This window comes from Polyodon spathula, chromosome 2 (assembly GCF_017654505.1).
Source record: "Polyodon spathula isolate WHYD16114869_AA chromosome 2, ASM1765450v1, whole genome shotgun sequence".
Taxonomy (NCBI): domain Eukaryota; kingdom Metazoa; phylum Chordata; class Actinopteri; order Acipenseriformes; family Polyodontidae; genus Polyodon; species Polyodon spathula.
This window is the reverse complement of record NC_054535.1, coordinates 22,952,082-22,970,531: the sequence shown is the minus strand read 5'-3', so window position 1 is coordinate 22,970,531 and position 18,450 is coordinate 22,952,082.

Here is an 18,450-nt window from a genome sequence, read left to right as displayed (position 1 = left end):
TGTCCTCACTCTCTGACCTTATAAGAAACAAGCTATTGTATATATATTGTATTAATATTCAAAAGACATATATAACCAGCCTTGATGTTACCTGTATGCATATTGTTGTATTGTTTTTTTTTTATTTTGTTGGGTTTTTTTTGTCATACTATATGTGTAATTTATTTGATATCCTTTTGTGCCAGGTAATATAATTGTTATAACCAAATCATTATATTTTATATAAGATCAGCAATAAAATAAATGCATTGTAACTGATGTTTGAATCATATGACACGTTTCCTTTCCTTCTATCACTCTAAAGAATAATAATAATTAGTTTACCCTTTTTTCTTGAATCCCACTGGTAGTTCTGGTACATATATCAAGGACAAAATTCTATTCTTAGGATCTTAGTAGTAGAACTATGCAAGGAAGCGCTCGTGCTAACAACAATTAAGTTTGAATTTGGAAAGAAAAAATAATGATGCCTGCAGCTACACACAGACAGAATCTTGTAAATATTTGCAAAATATGTCTAAAACCATATTATACTCAGATGCAATCCAAAAGGAGTCTGCGATAAAAGTCTGGAGACAATCTATGCACATTCAGGTATTGTGTTCAGCACATAGCACGTGACAAACGGAACCCTAACATGAGGATATAAACATGTACAGCAAAGCACAGTCAAACCCGTTTAAAAGTACACCTCCTGATATTAACACCCCCCCCCCCCCCCCCCCTTTCAATATTGCTTATGTTACAATGGTGAAATGCTTTCAACAAGTTCGATAGTGGTAGAGAAGCAACTATTACACTATGTAACACAATTTTTGCTCCTGGGTAGTAAGTGTTATTTCCTAATTGCTTATGCCTCAAAAGTATAAAAAAAATGGCTATTATTCCCCACAAACTTTGCTTTTGTGACCAGGACAGTGATATTTCAAAATATCACTATTTCCAATGGAAAACGAGCAAATGTGTGTCTTTTCGTTCACATAAAGTAAAAAAAAAACAACATATGAATCCAAATTAACATGTATTTATACTAAAGTATTTTACTACAATTATGAAAATATTGTGCTTTTTTTGTTACTTTTTGATATTTCTGTGTTTTTAGCTCTAGTTGCCTGCCATAGACGTCAGCAGCATAGAATCCAACGTGTCTATATAAATAAGAGCCAGCACCATGTAGTGAACAGGCATTAAGGATCATCTTTTGGTATTTGCTGTTATTACACAGCTGTGCACTAGATGGCAGTGCCTCTTACTTTTAAAAAGACACAAACTAGGCCGATCTAGACTGAGTTATATATGTCTATGGCATGCAAATAAGTAAACGTCTAAAGTCTTCATATGCTAAAAATAGATTTAAAGCAACCACAATCGGGGTAAAATACTCAGGGAAAAACATTTTCATTGTAGTCCACTGTGACATACAGGGCTGGAATCAAATCAAAGATTATGGACACACCATAACATCATAAAATATAACTATGGCGTTTCCATTAAAAAAAAAAAAAAAAAAAAAAAAAATGCAATCCAGGCCAAGATATAATCCCTTTCACTCCTGGTTCATGATCTCATTTTACATGTTAAATCCGGAGAGTAATGGCCTTCCTGGACTGTGATTACACATCCCTGGTATAGACATTGCAAAACTGAAAGGAAAGGGTTAACATTCAAGCTTTTCCTTACGGAAACAATAATAAAATAAAATAAAATAAAAAACTATGCTAAAATCTCAACAGGAAAACGTTTGTATTTGTATTTAAAAATCAGTAAAATCTCAGCTACTACACTTTTAAGAGCAGAGTCTGCAAAGCTGAAACACTCCTTCACCAATGCATAGCTTAACATTAAAGTGACACTATGAATGAGATTGTAATGATTATGTGGGGGTCTCTTACTTTCAGTCTTAGTTGAGACTGAAAACTATGCACTGCATAGCTGTTTGAGAACTTGATGTGAGCCTTATTAAAAACCATTGACATTGAGGGTTACAAGAGGGAACATTTGGAATCATTTGTTTTGCACGTCGGGTTTAAAAATGAATATGGAGCTACAAATGTTTTACATTAGCTGTAGTCAAATGCATCAAAAGCTTTATGAATCCTCAACGCAGGTAGGGGATTAAAAGGGATAGTCTTTTTGACAGCTAAAGGCCTCCCTCTTGTGGCCAATACAATTATTAGACTAGCTCTTCTGCTTTGAGAACTGCCTGCTGATATCAAACAACAGCCTGTCACAGCTGCGGGCCTACGTGGAAGAAGCGGGCTCATTTATAGTGTTGTAGCTTCATGGACCTTTCAGTGTCAGGAAAATGAACATTACTATTTAATGGTGTTTGCTGTTAGTCCCAGCACTTAGTATACTCTAAAGACAAGCCCAATGCTGGTCAAAGTCAGGTAAAGGCAGAGTAGAGAAGGATTGATAATAACTCAGTAGTAACAGATCCCAGAACCACTAAGAATGATTCCAGTCTCCACACAATATTAAGAGAAACGTCTAAAAGAAACATTTGAATTGATATCTGAAGCTGCATAGTCTTTATTATTCCTTCCAACCTTGTCACCTGGGGATTGACGTTCATTCATGTTTAGATGAATATTGATTGATACCAAGAGCAAGCAGTCTTTTAATTTGAAAATCAGACCGACTGTACACTCTCTCATAAACTCAGTTTATGTCAAAATAAGTACATGTCTAAAGTCTTCATAAGGTTTAATAGAATAAAATTAATTTGGTCTTGCAGTTTTTATCTGGTATGGGAGCATTATCCAATTATTATACATAAATTGTAAAGATAGCTTTTCTGACATAAAAAACAAAACAAAAAAAAACTAAGTGATCCAACATATTGAAATCCAGTGTCATTTCTTATTGTCAAGAAGATTTTCTAAGTTGAAGAAGAATATCGGAATATGCTGGTATTGAGTTGGACATTTTCAATGGGGTAAACTGGTAGTTTATATACAATAAATAACTAATCATTAAATTATCTTTGACCTTAAACTATGGTACATCTTAAGATCAGCAAATTACTCTGAATGAAGAACATATGTAATATAATGCTTTAACCTGCAGGGAGCAGAATTGCCTAAGAAGTGGCAGTGAACCCAATTTTAGAAGACTATTGTTGGTTTTCTTTTGTTGTATCCATTTTATTATTAAACTCAGCCCTTGCTATCTTTCATTGTATTGAGGAAGACAGGCGTACAGATGGACATAGATGTAGATAGATTTAGAATCCAATAGACCCAGGGTTTGAAAGGCATATTCTTTACTCTGTTTCTCTTATTTATGTAAAGTATGGGAATTTATACAATTCAAGGTCTCTTAGACACTCTCAGGTTGTTTAAATGTTCTCCTCTAAAACGGGAGTCAATAACAGACTGGAAGAAACGCTGATGCGTCTTACTTGAAAATAGAACACAACAAGAGAACAAAGCTACGCGTGTTAACAGCAAAGATTCTTTTTCACCCACAGAGGGTGCTGTGTGCTTCGGGTACATCTTCTGCTGTGTACATCTTCTGAGCTCATTAATGCCAAAGAAAATGCTTCCTTATTGATTATTTAGACCCCTTAGGATACATCAGAAGAAACCAAATTAAACAATCGATATGTTGAAATCCACCCTAGTATTTGTCTGCTGAATGAAATTAAACTCAACAGTGTGACTTTCCCTGCTATTTTGTTCTTGTCTCACAGTATTGTGTTCTGTTTCTATCTCTTTTAATTTGATATCAGTCTGCTGCTGCACCTGTAACAATATTAGTAACCGTTGGCTTCATGTATGTAAAAACAAAAAGACCAAGATAGAAACAAGAAGTGTCATTTTTCATATCAAGATATGAAAAGATGCAGGACTAATGCAGCCCTTCAGAAACTGCTCTTGTGCTCTAGCTGAAGTTTTAATGACTGAGGTTGGACTATGAGGTGACAATTATTTTGAAATCAGTGTAATAGTATTTGCTATTGCTTGGTGTTTCTGGTATGTGCACTACTATTCACTGAGGACCGGGTGGACACTGGGAAGACTGGCTTGATGGTATCACTCATTGGGTCATCATTTGGGCAACAGCTATGTTTGTTTACACACTGTATCCCACTCGTCCTCTCTCTCTCTCTCTCTCTCTCTCTCTCTCTCTCTCTCTCTCTCTCTCTCTCTCTCTCTCTCTCTCTCCAACCCAACTGCATAATGAGGCCCTTCCAGAGTGCTACCTAACAATCCTACCTCACTCTACTGTAACTTCATCGTGAATCTACTGAAGGGCAAATTATTTGTAATTTGGCTCATTTTCAATAGTGGGACATGCTGCCATGCTGCTATTAGGATCTTGTCTCTTCATTGCATCACAGAAAGGCTCTGTTACAGTGTTGCAGCTCAACGGGAGCACCTCAGGTTAAAGCTTTGAAATAAATTAATAAATATCTTTGTGTTGTCTCATTTAGTCTCCATACCCACGTTGCACAAGAACACAAGCAACTCTTGTTTGTTAATAATTAAAAGTAGAGAGAGAACTCCATGTAACTCAGGTGCAAAATGGAAACAGATTGAGGCTGCAAACATTTACACCATCCAACCAGAGCAAAAGAGAAGTGCAAATTAATTATTAACCACCCCTTCTCCCTCCTCTTCGTCACACATTCGCACACATTTTCAGAAGGCTTAGGGGTGTTTATTCGAATTGTTTTTAGATCTATGTAAGATAACTCTACAGACTTGTCTCTTCCAACAGGTACTGTCCGCTTACGTGGCATATATGCATGGTACCTTAGAAGAAACAATAACATTATGCAATATAATGAAATATACAGCAACAGGGTGTATTCGAATAATATATGATAGAGGCTAAACCGTTAACTTGCAGGACTTGATTGCTTGCACCATGCTGCAGGGCACTGGATCAGGCTGTCCACACAGTTACCAAGTGCTGTTCATGTGAACCCCATGCGGCTGTACAGGACTCTGACTGGAGTTTCTGTGTGGACTACCTGCAGCTAAATGAAGTGACCTGCAAGGAGTCATACCCCCTTCCCCACATCGATAGGTCTCTGGACTTGGTGGCTGGCTTAGCCTAGTTAAGCTTGCTGTACTTAAAAAGCAGCTACTGGCAGGTCAAACTCGCCCCCGCAGCCTGGCCAAAGACTGCCTTATCCACCAGTCAGGGGCTGTGGCAGTTTCAAGTCATGCAATTCAGAATGTGCAAGGTACTTGCTACCTTTGAGCGGTTGATGGAGACGGTGAAGAATGGGATTCCACCGCATCACTGCCTGGTGTACTTGGATGACCTACTGCTACACAGGCCAACGTTCCCCGAAGCTCTACACTCCCTGCGAGAGGTGTTGTAGCAAGTATAGGTGGCTGGTCTGAAAGTGCACTCGGACAAGTACAGGTTCAAGCACTGGGACGTCTCCTCCTGGGACACCGGGTAGGAGGGGAATGCGCAATCCACTGTGCCTGTCCTACCAACGCCAGCTTCAGGGGTTCCCAGGGGTTCCCTGCTATTGCTGCCGCTTTGCCCCTTCACCCAGTTCACCATGTGCTGAGGATGACTGTAGCCACTGCAGGAGATCCGGGAGGAAGAGCTGGTTGCAACTGAGCAGAGGGGGGTGTAGGGACCAAGAACGGTACCAGGCCAGCAACAAAGGTGCTGTGGGCACAGTGGAGCAGTCTGGCTATCAAGGACGGGGTACTACAGCTGCGGTTGAAGGAGCTAGCAGACCAGGAGGTGAGATGGCAGGTTGTGGTGCTGCAGTCCCTACAGACAGGTTCAGGACACACAAAACATTCAAGCTGCTCCAACAGGCATTCTGCTGGGGCCGCTGCCATCGGGATGTTGAGAACTTCTGCAGGCGCTGTGATTGAGTGTGTCGAATGTAATATCTTCCATCTGATAAAAAGGCATATAAGCCATCTGATAGAACTATCTGAAATGTCAGATGGCTATTATTATTATTATTATTATTATTATTGCTATTATAATATTATAATAAATAATAATATTTTGATCACATCGTTACTTTGACTTCGGAACAGGAATGTCCTTACAAAAGCTAACCGATTTCATAACTAAAGACAGTACTAATGAGTATGCAGTCCTCATACGGCAGTTACTGTCCCAATGACAGGGTGATATCTGTTATATATGTTTAACTTAGAAAAAGGTTACTCGTGGGGGTGTGGGGGGGTGGGGGTGCCCCCATGGGTAATTACCCAGTTATTGTGCACAATCTAATCAAATAAAAGCTACCTATTTAAGAACATAAGAATATGAGCTAATGTATGAATGAGAGGTCACTAAGCCACTCTAGGGTCGCACGGATCATAGTAGCTGATTGATCTCAAAACTTGGTCATCTGATACAAATGATCTATGTCAGATGGCTATTATTATTATTATTATTATTATTATTATTATTATTATTATTATTATTATTATTATTATTATTATTATCAATATGAAAATATACATGTGTAATAAATTAAACCACACTACAAAAAATAAACAAAACATGAATTACCTAAAATGTTTAGTTTTAGAAGAAACAAAATTAGATAATGTATAATATAGAAGAATAAAGGTAAATAAATGGATAAATAGATTCAATACCATGATGTCTGAAGGTTTAAATAGAAAGAAATAGTACACTGATACATCATTAACTATGTACTAAATTACATCACAAGCACATTAACAGATTTAAATAGAAAAACTAGTGTAGTTACCATGACATCAAAATCCTAGACGTACCTCCATTTTACAAACACACTTTCCCTTGACAAACACATGTTTGTTAAACATGCTGAAACACTGTGAAGTTGGCTCAGTTTAATATATAATATATATAATATATATATATATATATATATATATATATATATATATATATATATATATATATATATATATATATATATATATATATATATATAGGATCATTGGGTTGCATAACCTTCTGACTCCAAAGGTCTGCTGCCTATCCTAGTTTCACTATATGCTATCCACAGTAAGCACAATATAATGTATCAAGACCATTTTTCCTATGATACACTTAGCTCTGTTTCACGGTGGAGTATAAAACAACACAGCCCCTACAAATCGTTAACATCCAGTTAGCCAGTAAAAGCAGTGCACGATAACTCATTAACTGGTCTGCATGAAATGTTCACCAGTTATAGTGGTTAATGGTCCCAAGGATGAGGTTCTAGTGCCCAAGCCGTCATTCAATATCGTGGTTAATGGAGGTGCACCTACAAGCCCAGGCCTGAGAAAAAGTTAAAACATTAACGCAGGGACACGCAAACCGTGGCCCGTTTATTGTCTGACTGCGCCCGAGTGTATTTACTCCATTTCACTTATGAATATAAAACATTTTTTGTAACTTTGTTGACTTGCTTTTTCTCAACCATCTCATAAAAAGCAGTACACTGTTTTAATTCGTACAGTGAAGGTCAATTACTTCTCATCAACTTAAGTCTACAAATAATTTCATGAGTCTTCCTCTTCTTTCTGAAATGCACAAACCCGCTGCATTGAAAAAACCCATTCCCAACAACATAGGAGTCAGGCTTGTTGCTATGGAGGTCATATCAGTGCCCTATGCTATTTGTGTCATTGCTGCCTGGCAGCTACAATTAAACAACTCGTCGGCTGAATATTTCATTTGCTTTGTATTATTATGCAATGTGTGTGTATATGATAACAGTATGATATTAATACTTTGTTTTTAATTGTTTTGTATATTTTTGCTTGTGATGTGTATCGTACAGTACGAAACCAAATTAACAGTAATTCTAAGGGAAATTATTGTAGCTTGCATGGGGGAAGACAGCAGCAGGGCTGGTAGGTGATTTAATCACATACAAAGACATAAGCCTGTTATACTCTCTTTGCAAAGGAGCCGGCTCTTTTGTTCAGCGGTATCGACGCTATGCTTCACTGCCTGCGTTAACTGAGATTGCTACTATATATATATATAAATATATATAATGGTTAAACTCTGATTATTCTTTAGTAATGTGCATCCCGCTATAAACATTAGGTTAAACCAGTTTTCTAGATATGCGGTTTGATAAAAGTTTGGTTGCACACCTTTACATTAATGAACACTCCTCCGTGCTGCAATTTCAAGTTTGTTAAAGTGGTTATGCTCCACAGTCAGAGGAAATTACAGTTTATTTAAGTAAAATAGGGAGAGATTATGGATAGTTTTTCAATGTCACTGTTAAGTTATTGTAGCGTGTTTAAGAAACGTCAAGATAAAATCATCACATTCCAGCAATAATGTCTCAAACAGTAGTTCACACACTATAGCCTGCTGACAGCCCAGTCTACATTTCCCTGCCTGAATAGCTTAACTCTAAACTACAATACTTTAGTTTTATAAGGTTTACTTTATAAGGTTTCACAATTACTTTAGATCATATTTGAATTTAATCCAGCTAACGTGTTTTTTTCATACTCTTTGTTAGGCGGGCTATTAGAAAACACTCCAAACTTGCAACAGCTGTTGATTTATGCCAATTACTTTAGTAAGATCCACCTTCTATCTAACAAGGTATCTATGTATTTGTGTCCTGGAAGCATTTCTGGTTAATTATTACAAAATGTCCTTTGCTTGCACTGATCACCATATTAGTTATCGCTTAGACCTAAAAACTTACTATGAAACTATCCTTAAGAACAGACTCCAAGTCACAGACCAATACCCTACGAACATACAATAATGTGCAACTAAAACAAGCTGTGGAGAATCTCAAGGGATTGGGCTGGGCCTTAAAATATCAATCAAGAAATGGAAAACCTTCACAAAACTTCTGGGCAGCAATGCAATAACGCCTCGCCCCTCGATTCAACTTTTCAGTGGTTCACGTTCACAAGGCTTGAGGTAAGTGCTTTTAAAAACAGCTTCTAACAGTCCCATGGTCACCTCCATCTTTGCATCATATCTGCCTGTCACTAAGTGATGCAGTAAAATGACTGGCCACAGGTAGGTGTATGTGACAGACAGTAGCGAACCTCTGATTGGATGAATGGGCTATTAAAATGTAATATACAATTTGGAGGTTATCTGAAAATTCTTTCAAGTCTTGCACCAGTATTCAGAACAAGCTTTCTGCATAGGGCAGGCAATCAACACTACTGCAGTCAGTGACAGCGTGTCTGTTCAGTAGGAGCTGCACTAAGCAGAATCTCACTTAATTAGTGCATGTCGAGCCAGTGTAACTGTTATAGACATAAGTGATGGTCAACAGAAAGTAAAATAAAGGGAATCTGTACTAGCAGGGAGGGCTACTGGAGATCAGATGTGGCGGTAAAAAGACACATAGTGAGAATGATGGCATTAAGACCAGAGACTCATTTTTAGTATTTCCCCTTAGGTCACAAGTTTTCATTTTTAGAAATTTGAAAACAGTTTGTGAACTCTATGGAGTCTGAGAAGTTGCCCTGCCAAAACTTTGAAAAAAAAAACAAAAACATGATGCATTATAAAATAGATACATAGATAGGAAACTCAACATGGTACTATTGTGGACAGTGACCGAAGGGGATATAGTAGACTATGATATTGAAGTGATATCTCAGATGTACCTATGTGTATCTCATAATTGAAAATGAAATGATGCCATGGTATGATTAGTTGTTTATTTATTACTATTTAACTGGATATTAGAGAAAACTATAGTATGATTTAAGATACAAGCTGATTTTGGATATCTTACAGTGATGAGATCCACAAGTTAATCAACACACACGCACGCACACACGCACGCACGCACACTCACCCGCTCACACACACACACACACACACACACACACACACACACACACACACACACACACACACACACACACACACACACACACACACACACACACACACACACCTTGTTACAAAGCACAAAGCTGGAGCAAAGTCACTGAAAGCGAAAGACCTGCGGAAACAAGAGAGACAGGTCTGTACATTGATAAATGTTAATATAAACAAAGCAAGCTGCATTCAGCTTGCAAATGAACTGAGAGGAGATAGCACTGCCCTCTCTTGGTTTAAAACACAGGGTTTTGTGAAGTAACTGAGGATTTAATTTACACCTCAGAAAAAAGGATCAAATGATTAGGGAGCGCAATGCGATCCGAAATCCACATTTCATTTTGCAGGAAAAACACACACCATTTCAGTAATTGCCAGCATTAAAAGTTTGTTTAAATCCTTAATTGACTGCAGTTATTAGACCTGTGAAAATAATAACATGTGCCAATTTACATATATAATGCATTAAATCTTAAAATTACCAACAGCTAAATATCCTCCAGAGAATGTACATCATTGGTTATTATAATCAAATTCAGTAACTATTCCAGTTCCTTAGAATAAAGCTAAACAGGTTATTATAAACATTTAAATGATCATGTAAACTTTCACCATCTATAGTTTTAGGGAACATTGAATATTGTTTAACATCCTACTATATGTGTTTTTCTGCTTCAGCTTAGATAATTATTTACCTGGCTTCTGAAAAGACTTTAGAACACTGAATTTCTGAAGTGGGCCGTTTGAAAAATGACTGCTAGGGATGTGAAGCTGTCATTTCTTCCCTCTCTGCAGGTCTAAGCAGAAACAGCAACAGAAAGTTATACAAAACACACACTTGGTAGGATATAAGAGAATTAATGTTTTCAAGATGTATACCTTTAATCAGCTCATCCCAATTATTATCTGCTGCAAAACCCATTGATGACATCAATTCAGCAGTCTTTAAATCTGACTTCAGGACTCTGGACAGCGCATTTGGGTAATTAAATACCAGAAATAAATAGCTGTTATGAAAGCAATAACACACAATAGAGTGTTCAAATACCCCCCTCCTTCCCTTTAAGAACTTTAAATTGGGCTGAACAGTTCAAAACTTTCTTTTTAGTTTATTTCTTTCACTATATCATTTTAGCCTCGCACCACGCAGATTTTACAGAAATGTAAATTACTATAAATTACTATAGAACAGGGGTCTTCTATTCAGAAAGTACACACAAACTTTGTCAGTCTTATTTTAGATATATATTTTTATATATATATATATATATATATATATATATATATATATATATATATATATATATATATATATATATATTATTATATATAGATGAGTTTAATAGGCATATTATAAACAAACAGAAAGGCAGACCAGTGCATACATGCAACAAGAAAGGTCTTCTCAAGCCATTTGAGTGACTTCTTTATTTCCCTGTGACGAGGTATACCCATCCCAAATATATTTAAATGTAGTGCTTGATTTTAAAAACACAATGTTTTTTATATTGTTATTGCTTCACAGCGTGGATGGGGTTAAAATCCCCCACCAGCAAAAACTTGTGCACAATGTGACCATCTAATCTTTCTCTCTCTCTCTCTCTCTCTCTCTCTCTCTCTCTCTCTCTCTCTCTCTCTCTCTCTGTCAGTTCTGCCAGTTGCTTAGGTATGTTTTTTTTAATCCCCAGCATGGTAGATTTTAATTAGTCTTTGTACAGATGGTCCATTAACATTCATTACTTATGCCTTCAGCAATTAATTATGTGTTCAGATAGGGAGCAAGTGAGAGATGGAGGCTTGAGCAGGTGAACAAATGTGATCTTGTTTTTTATGATTTAGTTCTTGGCATTTTGAGCAGCTGAGGTGAAGAAAAATGAAGACACATTCTTAAAACAATGAAGAAAAATTCCTATGACCCAGAAGCAGCTCTCTTTATTTCCTCGTCTTGCACGTACACCCGACTCACAGTCTTTTATAAAAATTCCTTGAGCAGCACTGCAAGAGAAGTCAACGTGTAGTATGAAATATATGTGAGGAAGATATAACTAAAGGCAGTCCAAATCTGTGAATATGGGAATTCCATGGAATTCTCAATCCTCCACAGATATGTCATGTTCTGCAGCTACATAATTATCATAAACACACTCCTAAAATACTTGTTTGGTTCTAGTTTTGTTAAATTAATAGCTCATTATTATTATTTGTTTATTTAGCAAACACCTTTATCCAAGGCAACTTACAGAGACTAGGGTATGTGAACTATGCATCAGCTGCAACAACATCTCACCCAAAAGACAGAGCACAAGGAGGTTAAGTGACTTTCTCTGGGTCACAGTGAGTGAGCTAGGATTTGAACAGGGGACCTCCCGGTTACAAGCTATTTTTTTTAACCAGTAGACTACATTGCCTCAAACTGTAGTGGGGACGAACTGCTATGGAGAAAATTGTTGTGGGGAAGAACAGTCATGGGGACAAACTGTCTCAGGGCTGAATTGTCGAGGACAAATTGTCTCAGGGGTGAATTACTGGGGAAGAATTGTCGTTGACCCGACTGAAGAAGATATCTTGAATATAAAGCACTTCAGAGCTGGATTTGAGGGTTATAAACTCCATCTCTGCTTGTTCAAATTAATGATGGTCATGATGCTTGAGAAGAAACATTCTACTATTTTAGATCATCAAGGCAACATACAAGACTTGTTTTGAGCATAGGAAACTACTAAATTGGTTATTATAAAGACACAAGATATTCAGCTCAATATTTCACTTAGCAAGCACAGTCTTTATAATTTATTACATGCCTATGCATCTGCGAATTGTCAGCTAATTTCTCCATTAGTTTGTCGACACTGCGAGATAATCAGGGTGTTGCTGTTACATGTTACTGTGATGTTGTTTCTGACACTTTAGGAGAGGGATCAGCATTTCACATGGAATTCAAAAAGAAAACTCAGTTGGAGTCATTCAGTGGTACTGGTGGAGGAAAGCTCAGTTAACTCTGCTGCTCACTATATACTGTAGAAGTTTACCATCTGTATCTGTTAGCTCATAAGGTGAGGTTGTTTCTTATTCTAACACAGTGGTGGGATCAGGGAGGGGGTCTGGAGGGGGTGATGCTGATAATCCTACATTGATCATTATGTCACACATCTGGAGAATGCTTATTAAATTGTGGGGGAAGCTGGTATTAAAAACATTTAGCATTAGTTACTGAGAGTGTCCGATTGTGGGGATACAGTATATGTGTTTCTTAATCTGTACATCTGATCGTGAAAGTCGCACATTTTCATTATTATTTTCTAATAAAATTTACCATGACACCTCTCATGCCTCATTTGCTTACTTAATGACTTCTCAGCTGTTTTGACAACACTTCCAATTCTAATATTGAAATTAGAGCTCATGTGGGACCTAGGTGCAACAGAACAGAGGCTGGGCATGAACCGGCGACCGAGTGTCTAAATCAGTATACAAAAGAGCCTTGCTCATTAGGATCATTAGGTCATATTGGCTGTGAAATCACCACTCTTGTTCTCCAAAGAGGGAGTTCACGATAACAAAAGTGGCAATCTAATGTTTATTTATTTATATTAAGATATGTGACTTAGATAGAATAATCTTCAAACAACAGCTACAGAAACTGCCCCCCCACCACCACCACACCCACCCCCACCCACATACCCACACACACACACTTTTGAGACCAAAGTGACACCACTGGCCAGTTGGTCGATGTTGAAACCTGAAATTAAACAGCTTAATTGTGAGAATGATATTCCTCAGATCAAACATCCACAGTGCAATTCATCCTTCTGTCTTTGAATTTGATAGATAAGATAGATTCCAAAATGATTTACAGTCAAAAACATATGCAGCATATTAAAAAAAGTATTCAATGAGAAATCTCACAATTGCTTCCATTAATGAATGTCACCTATTATAACTATCATTCCTATAACTAGTTTCTCCTTACATTTGGTAGGAGTAGTGGGATACACAATCTTGGTTGACAGTTTACAGTTATCGGGATTTATTGACATACTCAACTTGTTCACTGGTCTGCTGTTTTAGGTGTACGTATCTCTCCTCTACTACAATCAGTTTTGAGTGGAGTTGTCCTTCCTAGGCTTTTATAAAGGCTGACAGTGCTGAAAAGGTTAACTGTGCAAAACACTAGTAACCTGATGCTCTCCTGTCATTGCGAAAACATTGAACTTGCACCCAGATAAGAAAAACTGCAATTGTCCAAACTGTGTTCAAAAACATGTCTTTCAGCCAATTCATTTTCCAATCATTCCAAGAGCCTCCCAATCACTTACAAGGCCTGGCATGCAGCCTTGGCCCTGTGTATCTCACAGATTTGATTATTATGGAGTCATGATATCAAAGCGTTGGGATCTGTCGATGCCTGCCTCCTGGCCATTCTTCCACCTTGGTGTGCTATGATCCAGGCAGCAAAGCCTTTTGATACTACACTCCAAAGGAATTCCTTCTCATGAGATGTCAGAGATGCTGAAACTCTAGATGATTCTAAAGTTTAAAGTAAAGACCGAAGTGTCTGACTTTTTCAAAAGATGTTGGGGCTCGTTTCTCTATACCAATAAGAGATTATTTCAGGTGCGTACAATAACTGGAGCATGTGATAGAAGCAATGTTTCTATATGAAGTTGACCACATTGCTTGATCATATCAACTGTCGTATTTCACCCACACCTACTCACCTGCACTATAAATAAGACAGGTAGACTTACTCACAGTCATTTCCCCTGTTGAACTTTGAAAAACATGACTATTCTAATAATCTGTGCTGTAAATTACAGCTGCAGACTGCATTGGCTTATATTTTCCTTATTCTACTTCTTCTAACAGTACCTGTAAGCTACTGAATGCTTTCGGATTGTTGCTGTTTGGACAGATGCCTTTATTAGCTTCCTGTCTGCTTTGTCTCCTAACACAACATAATTAAACTTATTAGATAGTGTTTGAGAATGTATTACATATGTTCTAACTGATGTAATAATTATTTGGTTAGATGTTAGCCTTATTAAATAAATATGTCTCAAGCTATTTAACAATACTGTGCTTATGGTTAAGCTACAAAAGTGTAAATTACATGGGAATTCATGATTACACGGACACTATAGGATAGAGAGACAAGGGTGTGTCAGGTCTGTCTCTGATATGAAAATTAACAAAAAAATAAATAAATAAAAAAACGATTCCCAAGACCATTGCTTGTTTTTGAGTTTTCAAATATAAAATGCACATAGAATGCAGGTAGTCTCAGCTAGCCTGCCTATAAATAATGAATAAACAGGTGAATAATGTTTGGTAACCTTTCGCAGTTGACATCATATTTGCTATTACAAACTTGCAGTACAGAAACAAGCACCTTTATTATTTTCATTAATAATTGCAAGGTGCTTCAGAATGTGTTTACATGACATATTCCATATTAGTATTTCATATACATACTACTCCCATAGTGCTGACTAAAACAAATACTGCTTTATACATATAGGAAATAAAAAGAGATAAACTCAAGTTATCATAACAATTTAATACCCAAGAAATGCGACTTAAAATAGGCTAAAATATGACATAGGCTTATATTTCAAGAGACTGCAGTTCAGATCCTAACTTTGTTTTTTCAAATGCACGTTCAGTGTACATTTTATCTCTCTCACACACACACACACACACACACACACACACACACACACACACACACACACACACACACACACACACACATATATATATATATATATATATATATATATATATATATATATATATATATATATATATATATATATATATATAGTAGGATGGATCCTAGTAGATTTGATATTTGTAATTATCGAAATAAATACACTTCTTTTTTTTTTTGTTTTCTACAGTTTGTTAGTGTAAAACATGGTGGAGTGAGAAATACATAAACAAAACAAAACAGATGCAGGTTTCACTGGTATTTTGACAGTTGTATTGTACATGTGTCATTAGGTAAATTCAGCTTCGATTTAACTGCACTGTTTTGCAAAGGATGTCAAGTGAGAGACATCTGAGTTAATGCCGCAAAGACATGAAATAATTACAGGGTCATAAGGCAATGGCACCGCACTTTAGCACCGCCAGCCCATAACACCCAATGAAGCTCGTCGTGTTCTGCTTGTTTAATTGTTTCTCGCTTTAAAGGTTTTCTAATTATAACCAACCCTGGTCGGTATTAACACGGAATCACAGCACAGTAATTGCACGAGGGCTAATGTAAAACAGACAAACAAAATAAGTCATTACCCAGACTTATAGGACTGTAGAATCTAATTGTATTCCGCACTGTTCGATTTCTTAAAACGAGCCCTAAACCCTGTAACAAAAAGTAATAATTTGCAATACTTTATATAAAGTAAAACATCTGTTGTAAACCAGACGCAGGAGTAACAGTCGTCATCATTCGTTCTTTCACAGGGTTTAATTTTCTACTGCACTAATTAAATATTCATATTTTTCATAAATAATTTGGTCTTATAAGTATTCTTTTGGAATAACTCATTACGTTTATGTTTTTTATATCATAATCATGGCGGTATTGGTATTAGACAATAAAAAAAAAAATTAAAGCTTTTGTAAGGTATTGTTATGTAATAGGAATCAAGTCATCAGATCACAAGATTTAAAATAATGTGTGTGTTTTATATTCTATTTGTAACTATTTGTGTTTATTGTCAAGAGGTTGGTCTCTGTAACATAATATATAATAGGCTACTGCTTGTGTACTGTTTGCTGTGCCTTCGTATGCGTGATCGTTTTTCTAGAATGATTTATGTAACAATAAAACGATAGAACGTTCTCAACCATTCTTGTTCTATATATATATATATATATATATATATATATATATATATATATATATATATATATATAATATATGTGTGTGTGTGTGTGTGTGTGTGTGTGTGTGTGTGTGTGTGTGTGTGTGTGTGTGTGTGTGTGTGTGTGTGTGTTTCCGTTACAAATATACTAAATTAAATAATGTATTTCATTATTTGCAACCCCGCTTTACTTTGATGCTGGGCCTGAAACAATTCGCTATAAATTTGCAGCCCCTTAGAGCTCATTTCCAGGATGGGAAAGGGAGATCTGAGATAGTCACAGCTAGTCACTGCTGTATCCAGTGGAGTGTAAAATAGACTTTAAACCTCTATTGTGGCGTTGGTGAAGGGAAGCTTCCCCGTTCGGACAAGGTTCAAATTAACTCGCTGAATCCCGCTGCATGGAGGCCGAACCTGAGAATAGAATTGGGGGAGGGAAACCACCAGACAGCCCGTTGAAACCGGTTCTTGACTTACACACAATGCAGTATTTTTTTCTGTGATGTAAATCAAATAAAAACAATGTCTATATATATATATCATATATATCATATAATATATATATATATATATATATATATATATATATATATATATATATATATATATATTGGTATAGATATAGATTTAAACCTCACATACTCTTTGAGTCAAATGTTTAAGAACTAAACACAAATCATACGCAGCAAATTCTAAAAGTATGGTTTTATTTCTATTTAAATGTTCTTTATTTTGGTAACGCTTGTAGTTATTGTGAGTGTGAAGTTTTCTAAATCAATTAATATCAACACTAAAACGTATCACATAAGATGTATGTTTAATTCTTAAACGTTTGTTTTTTTCATAATGTAGGGTAAACGTCCATTACCGGAGTTTCTTTCTTTTTTTTTTCAGGTATTTTCTGGCTGGTTTGGTTAGTAGGTATAGGTTGGTCAAAATATATACAGCCCGTAGATCTATTAAAATATTTCCTTTCAGAAAGGCTAAAATATTATTATTATTATTATTATTATTATTATTATTATTATTATTATTATAGTAAACATTAGTATTATTATTAAAGTTAGCAAATTTACATGAAGTGGCACATTTGATTATCTAATGTGCTTATGAATAGTCTGAATTGATTCACGGATACTTATCAGACTTCAACCAAAGAATAAGTAAAATATTTCGATGTAGTCGTTATTTATTTATTTATTTATTTATTTATTTTATTTATTTATTTATTTATTTGTTTGTTTATTTATTTATTCATTTGTGATCAAACTAACGCAATGACGATTTGGAACAAATGGCTTTGAGAATCTGCCACAACTTGACTTACAAAAAAACAATTAATAAAAAATAACTTCACCTTAGTTAATAAAACTATTGTCCTACGGGCGACGTTCCTTTAGTTTGGAAAATAAATCCTAGGCGATGTTAATAAAGGCGATCGAATCTGACCTTAGTCTTATATTAACTGAAATCCTTTGCGATTAAATTACTTTCTAATTGAAAACTCGTCTGTTCTTTTGTAACAAACAAAGCACAATTAACGCAGGTCAAAGTACAAGTCTCTGAAATGACTCGTATTCTTGCCAGGAGATGTATTTGGGTCAAGTTGAAACTCCTTTGCAATAATAAGTGTCGACCTCATTTGAAATCATAGCTTTTCTTTCAATTATAAAACACAGTTAGTCTACTTGTTTGAATTTATGCGACTGTCACGGCATAAGCACATTAGAACTACTACGACTTCTACTACTACTATCATCACAATACTGGAGCA